At 34.5% G+C, this 15,374-nt stretch overlaps 1 long non-coding RNA gene across 10 annotated transcripts in view; it reads left to right on the plus strand.

Moving 5' to 3' along the window:
* LOC144291477 (uncharacterized) overlaps positions 1–15,374 on the plus strand; it is a 352,892-nt gene that overhangs the window by 58,996 nt on the left and 278,522 nt on the right. The gene's annotated exons all lie outside the window — the stretch shown is intronic.

Here is a 15,374-nt window from a genome sequence, read left to right on the forward strand (position 1 = left end):
TTCAGACCAAAAAAATATAAATTATCAATGTGTGCAGAATATTTATATTTAGAAAAACATAGTAAGCATTTACCTGCTGCCATGACATAAGGATATTCTATTTACCTTACCATTTATTTGCTTTGGAAAAAAACAAAACAAAACAAAAGAAAAAACCTCGTATTGCTTTTAGTTTCCTTTCCTGGTATATTGGACTCCACCTTTTGATACCTTTGACCTTTCCTGAAAAACTTATTTAGATGCTTATTGCTAGTCCTATAAGAATTTGTTAAAATGAAAATGCCAGTTTACAATATTGTAAATATATTTTACAATCAGTTGTGTCCTCATATTAACTGCTTTTCCTCTATACAGTAAATTATGAATGGAGGCTATTTCCTGCTACAAAGAAACAGTAGAAAGAAATAGATCAATTAAACAAATATAGCTTTTCCATCATCCATTCCCATTCTCCCACTTTTTCTCCCTCCTTTCCACTCCCCCAGTAGATTTCTGTGTACTAGTGTATTAATTATAGTATATTAAGGATCTCAAACAAACAAACAAACAAACAAAAAAAAAAAAAAAACAGAACCAGTAGGGAATGTATGTGTGTGTGTGTGTGTGTGTGTGTGTCTATGCATGTGAAAGAGTGAGCTAGAGATTGATTAATTGATTGACTAATTGATTTTAAGGGATTAGTTCATTCAATTATGGGGGGCTGGCACATCCAAAATTTGCAGGGCAGACTGACAAACTGAAGACCCAGGAAAGAGTTGATGCTTTAATCTCTAACCCAAAAACAGTCTGGAGACGTTCTTTTTTTCTCTTGAATCTTTTAAGCCTTTTTCTCTTAAGACATTCAACTGATTGGATGAGATCTGTTCACATTATGGAAAGTAATATGTCTGTGGATTAATTACATCCAAAAAAATACCTTTACAGCAACATCAAGATGGGTATTTGACTGGTATTAAGTTGACACGTAAAATTGACCATCATGCTGAGTAATTCTACAATTATTTTATGCAATCTGACTCCTCTAAATAAACCAGAACAAGTCACAATACTCAAAACATGAATACAAACAGACACACAGACACATACAATTATATAATGATTAGTGATTTTTAAGTTTCTTTGTATATAAATTCTAACGACAGAAAAATGTTTCTCACAATGGAGAATATAACTAAATATCTTACAATTATGCTCAGTTTACCATAGTGAAAATATTTTCTTACCATTCATTTCGTTTAAAAAAATAAATCAGATTTAAGAATTCAATTAGGGATTCTCTTGGGATCCCTGGGTGGCACAGCGGTTTAGTGCCTGCCTTTGGCCAAGGGTGTGATCCTGGAGACCCGGGATTGAATCCCACTTCGGGCTCCTGATGCATGGAGCCTGCTTCTCCCTCTGCCTGTGTCTCTACCTCTCTGTCTTTCTCTCTCTGTGTGTGACTATCATAAATAAATAAAAATTAAAAAAAAGAATTCAATTATTGTTATTATTCAAACCCAAGTGCTAGTTTTTGAATCAAGACATATGTTTTTAATTGATCAGTTTTTTTCTATAGAAATGTTGATTGAGATATGTTTTCTCTATGTTTCAAATAAAGATTGAAAGATACTGAATGCCAAATATATCACTTATTATTGACCAGATAAAATAAAAATAATAATTTACTAATGCTCTTTTTTTAAAATCAAAATATAACTAGTATTTTGTCCTATGTTGATACTAAATAGGATTTCCTTAGTTAGAAATTAGATTTTATTGATATCACCTGTGTAAAAATACTTGAACTATATAAATAGAGCTATCCCCAGCCACCAATATGTATTTAAATAGAAACTTAATATAGAATACTAACTGACTTTGGCTTTTAAATTTTGTTAACACTATTTGTAAATAGAAGTGTAGCATATTTCTAGAGTACTTTCACTAGCATTCTCTTTTGGAGGGCATTTGCATTCTCTTCATATGAAACAAATAGGATATTACTGTAGGGTCTTTTGGATCATTAAAAAAAATTGCTCATACACATGAAGTAGTTTTCACAAGGTCATAGCAATTTAGTGGCACAACCAGAGATAAAATCTACTTTTACTAGTTTCCAATACAATGCTTTATACACTCTTAAAATTTACTAAATAAAGATCAGGCAGTTGGGGGAAAACAGTTTATATACTTTAATTTCTTAAAGACCTAAGAAAATGACAATATAATCTTTTATCTATATATTATTGATAGTAATATGTTAGACTCTATATAGATATCTGAAATAGCTAATTTATTATATCTAGAAGGGACACCTGGGTAGCTCAGCGTTTAGGCACCTGCCTTCAGCTCAGATCGTGATCCTGGGGTCCAGGAATCAAGTCTCACATCGGGCTCCCTGCATGGAGACTGCTTCTCCCTCTGCCTGTGTCTCTGCCTCTCTCTCTCTCTGTGTCTCTCATGAATAAATAAATGAATCTTTAAATATATATATATATATATATATATATATAGAGAGAGAGAGAGAGAGAGAGAGAGAGAAACCCATAATAAGGTAAATGTCTCACAATTGTTCTGTGTTTTGTTTTGTTTAAAAGCTATGTAGATTAGTAATTTTAAAAGGTGAATTGTATTCATGATGTATAATTAATGGACTGACTTTCCTTTCTTTCTGAATCTAAATATAGTAATATCTGCATGAGAAGTACTTAAATACAAAACAAACAGAAGGTCAACATTAGATGGTCAAATGAACATGAATACACAAAAATGTTAAGTTAGAAACCAGAACAAAAAATACATAGAAGTGAACATGATGATGATAAAAGTAATAATAAAAAGTGTTGGGCACAAAAATTTGCCAAAATGGAAAGTGCGGGTCAGAAAATAGATTAGTTATGAAAGATTAGGATCCAAAACAGTAACAGTAATAACAACAGCTTTCTCTTTCCTACAAAAGTAGGATTATTACATGAGCCCATGGAGTGTATGTCCAGAGTAACTGATAACTAGAATAAATAATCATCAGGAAAAACAGTTTGCAACAATCACATATTTAATGATAACTGAAATCTGTTTGGCCTTGCCCAGGCAAAAGATACTAAATTTAAAAGTGTCCATTGCAATATAAATTCTGGCAAAGGTGTAACTAATAAAGAGATTTATTTCTGAAACCAGATACATGAAAGAATCAAAGAGGTTCATGGGAATAGACTTCTAACAAATGATGGAACTAACAGGTGATTCCTGATGGTAGAAATAATAAACTGTCCTTAACATGTTGCTTAAGCTTTCCCTTACTCAGAGTGACATGCTGTTCCCTTTCAGGGAAGATCTCAAATATCTTATTTGCATTATCATTGTGTGTTTGATTTTTGCATCTAGTTGAGAGTAAAAAAAGAAAAATAAGAAAAGAAGCAGGAAGAAACTTACTTTGAGAGATATTGGCCAGATTCTAAGTACACACATATACACACTTTGGAGAAATCCTTAACTATTGTTCTCATATGCTTACATCTCTGGAAAACTACCTTGCCACTGGAGACACAGAGAGTAATTCTGGTGCTCCAAAGTCACATTATTATGTGATGCCATTGATTAGTTTTCACTCCTCTTGCATTACCAATTAAAGATGTAATGATGTTCCAAATTGTATTCATTTATCAGCTTCAGAGATATTCAGCAACTTCAATGTGTTAACAACCAACCAACCAACCAACCAAAACAAATAAACAAAAAAGTAGAATAGTTAAAAGGTCCTTCTCAAGTTATACCAGAAGAAATCAAAGAGGTATAATCAGGAGAATGAGGTCTTTCATAAAAATAGAAGGTCATGGTTTCTTGTCCAGTTTCCAGATCTGAGGAAGTTTTTGGACCCAGAACCCACTAATTTAAGGAGAGAATAGTTTCCCAGGAGAAAGAACCTATAACAGCAAGGAACACATACATGATAAGTGTTCCCCCAGTTTTCCCCAAAAGTTACTTTACTTGAATAAATGCATATTGGATAAAAAGAACTACCCAAATATTTTGAGGACTATGGATTATAGGGTTGGAGTCGGCATTGATATCAGCTACTCAAAGAATTGTCATGACCCACTGGTTAGAATGAGAGCATATGGGAGGCAAGTAATAAATGGAGTCCCAGGTGACTCCCCATGGCATCACCAGAGCCACAGTCTTCCCTAATCTCTGAATGAATAATTGGTGTAGACATACTTTGCTGTTGATGCAGCTCTCACACTTGTTCCTTGGCCTGTAGGGTAGGAACTATAATAGTAGACCAAGTGGTAGCCTTGGAAATCAATTTCTGAATCCTCAAGAGTATTGTTATTCAAGAGTAATTCATGAATAACATCACGTCTCAGAGTAGGGTGTATTAAAGAAATTAAGGCTACCTTTAAAGACATAAAAAATTCAAGCAAGGGTGATAACACCTATCATGTCTCCATTTAATTAAAGCTGACAGATGCCAAAAATAGATCTTGAAAGATTGCAGACTTTGTGCAAACTTTGTGATCGCAAAGTCTAGGTGGTAGATTCTGTTGCAATTACCATGTCAGAGGCAGTAGTATCTTTGCTAAAGCGAGTAGATAAAACCACAGGTATAGAATATACAGCTGTTGAAGTAGAAAATATTTTCTAAAATTTCTGTCACAAGGGAAAACGTGAAACAATTGGTTTTAGCATGAAATGGAGAATAGCTTACATTATTATTATTTTTTTTTTTTATTCCAGGGCTATGTTAACTCTCCTATCTGGTCATAACATAGTTCAAAATGTTTTGGAATCTCTGGAAATCCTGTAGATGTTCACTTTGTCCACTACAGTGATTATATCATATAATCAGGATGGATAAGCAGGAGTTAGCAAGTAATTTGGAAGCATTGGTAAGACAAATACATTTTGGTCAGAAGGAGACCCAAAGAGGACTTAGGAATCTTCCATATCAGTAACTTTGTAGAGGTCTAGTTGGCAGGAGTATACTGGAACTTCTCAACCAAAGTACAACCATACCTTTTTCCCACAAATAAGAAAGCATAATTCTTGTTAAGCTTATCTGGTTTCTGGAGACACCATATTTTAAACCTGAGGATGCTGTTCTCGGTCATAAACCAGATGAGCAAAAGGCCACAAACTTTCAGTGGGATCCAGAGTGGGAAAAATTTCTGCATCAGGTCCAGGTTGCAAAATCAATAACCCTTCAATAATTCCATACAACTTCACAGATTCTATTGTACTCGAGAGAATAGTGGTCGATAAACTTGCCATATGGAATCTATGACAAACCCCAGCACGAAAATCACAATGCTGGTCCCATGCTTTTGGAACAATGGAGTGCCATTGGCAGTAGAGAATTATACATCTTCTGAAGACAACTTCTGCTTTTCTACTGAGCTTCTTCAAATTGAGAACACCTGATCGTGGGATACAGATTTACCCTGATTCTGGGATTGTCCATCATCAGATGGGTTTTGTCATCTCCATCAAGTTTTGGTAGGCCCAAGAATAATACATTATAAAGTGGGAAATGTTCAAGATTGAGTATGACCAAGACCAGAAGACCCAGCAAACTGCATATATGGGAATATGTAATCAATCACTATTTCCTCAGTTTATACCTACCTATGGTTACATAAGAGGTCTGTTAGGAGGAAAATGGCCCATCTTGTTTTACAAATGGGTCAGCTCAAATGTGGGAGCAAGGGAAACATAATCAGCAAAAGGACAACAGTCTCATTCAGAGCTGGCCTTGAAAGACAAAGACAAGGGAACTCTCTCTCAATGGGTAGAGCTTTAGGTCGTACACCCAATAATTCATTTAGTATGGGAAAAAGAAGCGTTTCAAAGTCAGAATATATGCTGACTCATTCTTAGTGACAAATAACCTAGCAAGAGCTTGGAAGGAGAACAATTAGATGAGGGACAAAATTGTTTAAGGTAGAGTCCTGTAGATGGAAGTACATAGAGAAGAGGGAGGGAGAAGATAAGAAATGAAGAGGCTTGTATATTCTTATCAGAGGTCACCCATGGGAGAGGCACTGAACAGCCAAACAAACAAAATGACTTAAATGGAGCCAATCAGAGTTGTCACCAGTGATCCCAGGACTGAAATGGTAGACACATCTTAGAAGTGGTCACAATGGCAGATATGGAGCTGATGCTCAAAACGAACAGAATGAGCCCTCACTTACCTAGGCTGTTCTAGCTACTGCTCCTCTAAATGTTCAACCTTCCAGCAACAGAGAGCATACTAAAATCCTTTAATGGCATCATTCTTTGAATATATCAACATGCCACTTTATGACAGATTGACAATTGATATTCCTTCCAACCTGGAAGACCAGAAATTTATTGTGATAAGAATACATACAAAGTTCAAATATGATTTTGCCTTTTCTGTATTCAAATTTATCTGCCATTACCAGTATTGAAGACTTATGAAGTATTTGATTCATTGGCATGGGATCCCTCATATTCCTGAGTTTGTCCAAAGGAGCCACTTTAGAGTGAAGGTCATAGTGAATTAAGCCATAACAATCAAAACAAACAAACGCCAGCCCAAAATAGCCCATTTGATGGACCACGGAATGGCATATTGAGGTCACAATTGAATTGTCACCTCTGATACGATACTTTGAAAGAACAGAGAGGGGCATCTGGGTGGCTCAGTGGTTGAGCATCTGCCTTTGGCTCAGGTTGTGATCCCGGCAGGATCGAGTCCTGCATAGGGGTCCCCGTAGAGAGCCTGCTTCTCCTCTGCCTGTGTCTCTGCCTCTCTCTCTCTCTGCATGACTCTCATGAATAAATAAATACAATTTAAAATACGTACATACATACATACATAAATAAGAGAACAGAGAGTCATTCTCCAGGATATACCTTCTCAGAAAGATCTTTACGTGGCTCTTATCCTACATAGGAAGATTATATAGACTTACACATCAAGTAATGATAATAGTAGTAATCCTAATTATAATCAGTATAACTAGTCCCAGTAACTCCCTTGAGGAATTTGTCTTCCTATCTTCCCCTCATTAAAGGTCCTGGTTTCCAAAAGAGGAACATTCCTGCCTGCAACACAGCATAAGCCCATTGAGCTATGGTGACTACCAGGACCCAGGCTCATTTTTGTCCATGATCCATCCTGTACCAAGAAAGATGACCGTTTTCACAGGTGTAGTTGATTTGGATAATCAGAGGAAGAGTCACTAAAACAAACAAATAAACAAAAACAAAAACAAAAAACAAAGCAAAACAAACAAACAAACAAAAACAATGGAGTCAGGGAGAAATAAATATGTTTGTACCCAGACAATGTACTGCTTAATATCCCTTCTCTAGTTTTGGTGTAAATGTACAACTGGCATGAGGATGGCATGGTGGCCAGAGTCCCAGATTCCTAGGGATGAAGATCCAGTTAGTCCATCAGCTAAGCCATCAGAGATGCTAGTAGAAGGTAAAGGGATGGGAGAGTAGGGACACAATGAGTATCATCACCTTGGCACTGAAATGGGCTGTCACCATGTGGAATGTAGTTCAACCCCCTTACTTTCCTTGTCTAAGTTTTCTTCAAGAAGAGAGACTCAGTAGAGTCTCACAGAACTACTTCCTGATTGTATATGTAAAATCGAATCTGAGTGGGGCAAGTCATGGAGGACACACAGAGACACTACCCAAGATCACCCTTGAAGGAAGGCTTGTTGCCACAGCTGCAGGGAGTGAGTGCTGGCAGCGGAAAGCCTTCAACCCTAGTCTCTTCAAGAATGGCCTCAGTTGCAGAGGGCTGCTTTGCCCACTCATGATCTGAAGTGGTAGGTGGTACCTTGGATCCAATGAGTGGTCCAGGCTGAAGTACAGAGTCTAGCTCAACAAAGACAACTCTCAGATGCTCTTTCAATTTCCTAATCCCTCCCTGGCCGCCAAGGTTTTGATGGAGCGGGTCAGGTCTGAATCTAACTTGATTTCTTTGCCTAGTTTTAGCTGCTTCTCCCTCCCTCCGAGGGCCCTTCCTTAATAAACATTCTAAACACTAAATTCTTCAGAATCTGTTTCACATTGAACAAAACCTACAGCAAATCCTATTCCTTGATCCACATATTTTTGCCTTATATGTTTTGAGGTTCCATTACTTAACCTGAATAATTTTATGAATAGTATATACTGAATGGGTATTGTAAATTTTATCGTTTTTTAAATGAGCATCTTTATCATCTGTAGTGATTTTAACTTAAATTGCACTTTGCCTGAGATTAATTTTGCTACCTGTGCTTTATTCTTCTATATGCTTGTTTATCCTTTTCTTTTTAAATATACACCTCCATCCTTTCAGGTGTGTATTTTGTAGGCAGTGTATATTCCAATCTTTGTTTTAAGTTTCAACTTAATAGTGCCCTTTTAATGGAGGAGCTGATTTTTTTTGTGTGTTTACAGTTGTAATTTGTATGCTTGGCATTATGTACTTATAATTGTGTTTCTCTTATTTATTCCTTTTCATTCTTGCATTTATTCTTTTTCTTCGCTCTTTTGCGGTATGGTTTGTGTTTAGTTTTTGTTCATATTCTCCACTGATTTTAGAGGCATATGCCACTCGCACACTTGGCAGTGGTTAACATAAAGTTTAAAGTAGGCACCTCTGCTTTTCAAAGCCTTGCAGACAATATGTGGGGAAAATAACTTCATAACCAAAAGAGCATAACCAAAATATCTCTTGTGCATTTTAATTTACACTTGATCCTAAGAAACTCATTATAGGAAATGAGTTTTTAACAGTTCTTTCTTAGCAACATAAGGCAATGAGCAATTTAGATACACAAGAACATTTTACATTTTTGGATCCAAATTTTGTGATTTTAGAATTTTTTGTTTACATTTTAAAAATGACTACCACTAAACTAACTCAAATGTAGTTTGATGTTGAAAGGAATTTAGTTCAGTTTGTGAGTATTTATGCAGAATCCCTCTTGAAACCAAAATAATTTTACTGAAATCAACCATAGTTTACTTAACAACACATTTAGAAAATACTGCGTATGTTTTCCCAGCAAACAAACCATTCAGAACCCACAAATTTGATGTTTCTGCTAACCTTTTCATCAAAAGCTGTTTCAAAGAAGATGTGAGAAGATTAGCAAATGATTAGTTTAAACTTTCTATTTTAGTGTAATCAAATAGTTCACATTTCTAGATTGCATTTTTTTTAATAGACCAGTATTATTTTCTTACTCAGCCCAGCTGTTTTTGACAGACAGAATAGTGTAATTTGGGAAGAAGTGGCAAGGGAAGTTTATAATCTAACTACAGAGATGGGAAATTACCTCCAGTATCAAATACGTGGGGAATCTACAAAATAAAACAAAATGCCATAATTCCCAGCAGTGGCATAAAAGAACTGGACGTGGGGAGCACCTGAGGGCTTGCTTTGACAGTATCATACAGTACATTCTAACTCATTTTTGTATAAGAAATTTGAGGTTCTCAGGTATATTATTGATATAATGTGTATTTCTGGCATTATAAACTAAAAACTTTTGTTTACGTATCCATAATTCTAGTCAATCTCATTTCACTTTTTATGTATTACTCTGAACATTATGAAAGCTCTTGGATATGCTCTAGTCTAAGTCATTAATAACAAAAAAAGTTAGACATGAAAATACTTGATGCAAAACTATCATCAGTTCTCTCTTTTTGCTTTACATTTTTACAATGTTTTATTAAAATATATTTGATCATATGGTTCTTTATTTACTTCCACGTGGAAGTCATGTATTGTCATGAATAGAATTTTATTAAAATCTATTTTTCTATTCATTCAATAAGTAGAAATAATTGCTAGTAACAATGCTCATTTTATTTTTTTATTTTTTTTGTAAATTTATTTTTTATTGGTGTTCAATTTGCCAACGTATAGAATAACACCCAGTGCTCATCCCATCAAGTGCCCCCCTCAGTGCCCGTCACCCAGTCACCGCCTCCCCCGCCCACCTCCCCTTCCCCCATTTGGGGAATATAAAAAGTAGTGACAGGGAATAAAGGGGAAAGGAGAAAAAATGAGTGGGAAATATCAGAAAGGGAGACAGAACAATGCTCATTTTAGAGTCAATATTGACAACTCTATCTCATCTCCTGCCAATTTTTTTCAAAAGTTATATATGAATTTATATTTTATTTATATAAATAAATATAACATTTTTCAATTATTTTATTGTGATAAAATACGTTCACATTCACATAAAACGTATGATCTTACCGTTTTAAGTGTATAGTTTAATGGTATGCAGTACATTCATATTCCTCTGCGACCACTGTCCATCTCCAGAAAGTAAAAACCTTACAAACCTGAAGCTGTATCCATTAAACAATTCCCCTTTCCCCCATTTCCCCAGCTGGTGGCGACCATTTCCCCAGCTGATGTACTTTAAGTACATCACGTAAGTATTTGGATCATGCCATGTTTCTCTTTTTGTGACTGACTTATTTAACCTAGCATGTTTTCAAGGTTCGCCCGTGTGTAGTTGAACATGATTGGACAAATATCTCTTTAGAGACCCAGTTTTCAATTATTTTGGGTGTATAACCAGAAGTGGAATTGCTGGAACACATAGTAGCTCTACTTTTAATTTTTTGAGAAACTATCACACTGTTTTCTTGTGCAGGCTTTGACATTTTACATTCCCACCGACAGCACAAGGATTCCAGTGTATTCATATCCAATTTCTCCACATCATAACCAACAAATTATATTCTGGTTATGTTGAAACTACTGCCCAATCCCCGATGAAGTCTTGGCATCCCTGTCAAAGACAATTTGACTAGAAATGCGAGAGTTTATTTCTGGGCTTTCTATTCTATTCCATTAGTCTATGTGTCTACATAAATGATAGTTCATTGTTTTGATTATTGTAGTTTTGTGCTTACTGGCAACTTGAATATCATCTCTAAAGAAATGTCTACTCAAGTTTTTTGCCTATTTTTGAATTAGGTTATTTGTTTTTTTCTGCTACGGAGTTTTAAGTGTTCTTTATTCTGAATACCAATCCCTTAACAGATATATGATTTGCAAATATTTTTTTTTCCATTCCATGGTTGTCTTTTCATGTTGTTGATAGTATTCATTAACGCACAATTTTTTAAATTGTTGTGAAGCCCCTTTTGTCTATTTTTCCTTTTGTGCCTTTGATATCATATTTAAGAAATTATTGCCAAATCCAATGTTATGAGAATTCGCTTATGTTTTCTTCTAGAATTTTATATTAGGTCCTACGTTTAGGTCATGGGCTAATTTTAATTCCTGTATATGGTGTTAGATAAGGTTATGCCACCTTCATTTTTTTCCATATGGATATCTAGATTTCCTAGGATCATTTATCAAAAAGACTTGCCTATCCCAGGAAATAGCTTTGGCATTCTTGTCAAAAAACATTTATCCATTTTGTGAGAGTTTATTTCTGAGCCTCATATTCCTATTCCATTGATCTCTATGTCTATCTTTATGATAGTACTACATTGTTTTGATCATTGCAGCTTTGCAGCAAGTTTTGAAATCAGAAAGTGTGAATCTTCTAGCTTTCTTCTTTTTCAGGATTTTCCTGGCAAATCAAGGTCTGTTGAAATTCCATGTGAATTATAGGATGGATTTTTTATCTCTGCAAAAGATGTCATTGGAATTTTGATAGGAATTGTACTGAGTCTATAGATAGCTGTGGGCAATATTGATATCTTGACAATATTAAGTTGCACAATGCATAAACATAGCTTTTTGCATTTATGTCTTTAATTTCTTTCATTAATGTGTTTTAGTTTTAATTATACATCATTTACCTCCTTAGTTAATTCACATTTCATTCTTTTTAATATTACTGTAAATGGAATTGTTTTCTTAAATTCATTCTCAGATTGCTCATTGTTAGTGAATAGCAATGTAACTGATTTTTGTTCACTGACTTTCTCTCATGCTACTTTCCTGAATTTTTAGTTCTAACTTCGGTGTGTGTGTATGTGTGTGTGCATGTGTAAATTTTAGGATTTTGTATATATAAGACCATATAATCTGCAAACAGATAATTTTACTATTTCCTTATTAATTGGGAGAACTTTATTTCTTAGACTAATTGCTCTGGCTAGAACTTTCAGCACTATGAATAGTGGCAAAATGAGCATCTTTCTCTTGTTCCTGATTTTAGAGGAAATGTTTTCAATTGCTTAGCATTGAGTATCATGTTTGCTATGGATTTTTCATATTTGACTTTTATTATGTTGAGGTAGTATCCTTTTATCATTAATTTGTTGAGTGTTTTATCATGAAAGTATTTTGAATTTTATCAAATCCTTTTTCTGCATCAGTTGAGATGGTCACTTTTTTTTGTCTTCATTCTGTTAATATAGTATCGTTAATTGATCAATTGTTGTATAATGAAGCATTTTTGCATCTCAGGAATAAATCCCACTTGGTCATGGTATAACTCCTTTTAACATGCCACTAAATTTGGTTTGCTAATTTGATTGAGAATTTTCAAGTCAGTCTTTATAAGGGATAATGTCTGTATTTTTATTTCCTTAACCTGTTTTTTGTCTAGCTTTGATATCAGGCTTACATTGACGTCATAAAGTTAAGTTGAGGAGTATTTCTTCCCCTTCAGTTATTTGTAAAAGTTTGAGAGGGATTGGTATTAGTTTTGTTTGTTTGTTGTTTATTTTCATTTTTTTTTTTTTAATGTTTGGTAGAATTCACCAATGAAACTATCAGGTCCAGGAGTTTTAATTACTGACTCAATCACCCACCTACTTCTGTCTATTTAGATTTTCTATTTCTTCATGGTTTATGCTTTATATGGTTTTGTTATGAGGAATTTGTCCATTTAATCCAGGCTATTCAATTTATTGGCATACAATTGCTCATAATACTCTTCTATGGTCCTTTTTATTTCTGTAAAATTGGTAGTAATGGCTTCACTTGCGTTTCTGATTTAATGTTCTTTCTATTTTTTTTTTCTTAGTCCATGTAGCCAAAGATTTGTTTATTTTGTGGAACTTTCCAAGGCCAACTTTTGGTTTCATTGATATTCTCAGTTTTCTTTTTCTAGTCTCCATTTTATTTGTCTCTTCTCTAATCTTTATGTATCTTTCTTTTTGCTTGCTTTGTGTTTGGTTTGGTTCTTCTTTTTCTTCCTCAGACTGTAAAGTTAGGTTACTTTAGAACTTTCTTGTTTTGCAATGAAGTATTTATAGCTATAGGTATCCCTGTTTACACTGTTTCTGCTGTGTCTATAAGTTGCGGTACGCTGTGTTTTCATTTTCATTTATCTTAAATATTTTTAAATTTCCCTTGTGATTTATTCTTTGATCTATCGATTACAAGCATGTTATGTATTTTCCACAAATTTGTGAACTTTTCAGTTTTCCTTCTGTTATTTATTTCTCACTTCATCCTAGTGCAGAGACTTTACTTTGTATGACATCTTTTTTTTTTTAATTTTTATTTATTTATGATAGTCACAGAGAGAGAGAGAGAGAGAGGCAGAGACACAGGCAGAGGGAGAAGCAGGCTCCATGCACCGGGAGCCCGACGTGGGATTCGATCCCGGGTCTCCAGGATCGCGCCCTGGGCCAAAGGCAGGCACTAAACCACTGCGCCACCCAGGGATCCCTGTATGACATCTTTTTAAAAAAAAATATTTAGTTGAGACTCACTTTGTGACCAAACACATGATCTGTCCTGGAAAGTATCCCATGTGCACTTGAAAGAATGTGTATTCTGTTGTTCAGTGTTCTGTAAATGCCTTTTACTATCTAATTGTTTGTGTGTGTGTGTGTGTGTGTGTGTGTGTGTGTGTGTGTGTTGTTCAGGTCCTTTATTTCCTTATTTATCTTATGTTTGGTTGTTCTTTCCATTATTAAGTGTGGGGTCACTAAGTCTGTGGCTGTTGTAGAACTATTTCTCTCATTAACCCTGTCCATTTTTCTACTATAAATTTTAATATTATGTTATTCGGCGTGCTGACAATTATAATTGTTATGCATTATTATTGTGTTGAAAAATTATTAATGTGTAATGACTTTTTGTCTCGTGCTCTTTTGATTTAAGGTTGACTTTGTCTGATATTAATATAGTCATTCCTGCTCTCTTCTAGTTACTGTTTGCATGGAATATCTTTCCTCGTCCTTGCACTTTCAACCTATTTTGTCTTTTTATATAAAGTAAGTGTCTTGTAGAAAGTATATAGTGGATCATGTTTTTTTTTTTTTAATCCATTCATCCAGTTTCTGTCTTTTGATTGGAGAGTTTAACACACTTATATTTGAAGTAATTACTCATAAAAAGGATTTGCTTATTTCATTTTGCTATTTGTTTTCAGTATGCCTTATAGGTTTTGTGTTCCATGTTTCTCACATGACTGTCTCCTTTTGTGTTTAACTGATTTTTTGGAGATTTAAATTCAGCTCCCATTCCTTTTATGTATATTCTAGATCTATTTTCCTTATGATTACCATGTGGATTACATTTAACATCCTACAATTATAGCATTCTAATTTGAAATGCTACAAGTTTAACATCAATAATAGACAAAGACTCTGATCTTTACAACTCTATCGCCACTCTGTTCAGTGGTTGATGTCACAAATTATATCTTTATACATGATGTGTCCAAGAAAATACAAATAATTTTTAGTACATTTGTAACTTAAACTATGTAGAAAGCAAATTCGTGGGAGAAAGTTACAACAAATACTAGCTTTTGGACTAACAACTGTTCTTTTAATGTATTAGTGTCTTAAACCATGTAGAACATAAAAAGTGTAGTTATACAACATTGTTGCAATCATACTAGGTTTTTAGATTACTCAAATATTTACCTTTATTGAGATCGTTATTTCTTTATACCGTCTGGTGTCCATTCATTTTGATCTATAGGACTTCCTTTAGTATTTTTTGTATGGCAGTCCAGTGACACCAAATTCCCTCAGGTTTTTAAGAAAAGTTTTACTGGACCAGATTATTAGTTGACAATTTTATTCTTTTAATACTTTAATACTTTGAACATATCAGCCTTCTGTCTTCTCCAAAGTTTCTGAAATCCATTCTTATATGTGACAAGTCGCTTCTCTTTTGCTGCTTTCAAGATTCTCTTTGTCTTTGACTTTCAAATGTGTTTTGTATGGGTCTCTTTGATTTATCATAGTTGGAGTTCATTCAGCTTCTTGGATGTTTATCTATATGTCTTTCATCAAATTTGGGAAGTTTGGCCAGTGTTTCATCAAATATTCCCTCTGCTTGTTCACTTTCTCTTCTGGGACTCCCACAATGCATCTGTGTTCCAATTCATGATGTCCCAGATTACTTAATTTGTAGTCACATTTCTTCAACCTTTTCTTTCTGATCCTGAAACTTGATA

The sequence above is a fragment of the Canis aureus genome, chromosome 20, assembly GCF_053574225.1.
Source record: "Canis aureus isolate CA01 chromosome 20, VMU_Caureus_v.1.0, whole genome shotgun sequence".
Taxonomy (NCBI): Eukaryota; Metazoa; Chordata; class Mammalia; order Carnivora; family Canidae; genus Canis; species Canis aureus.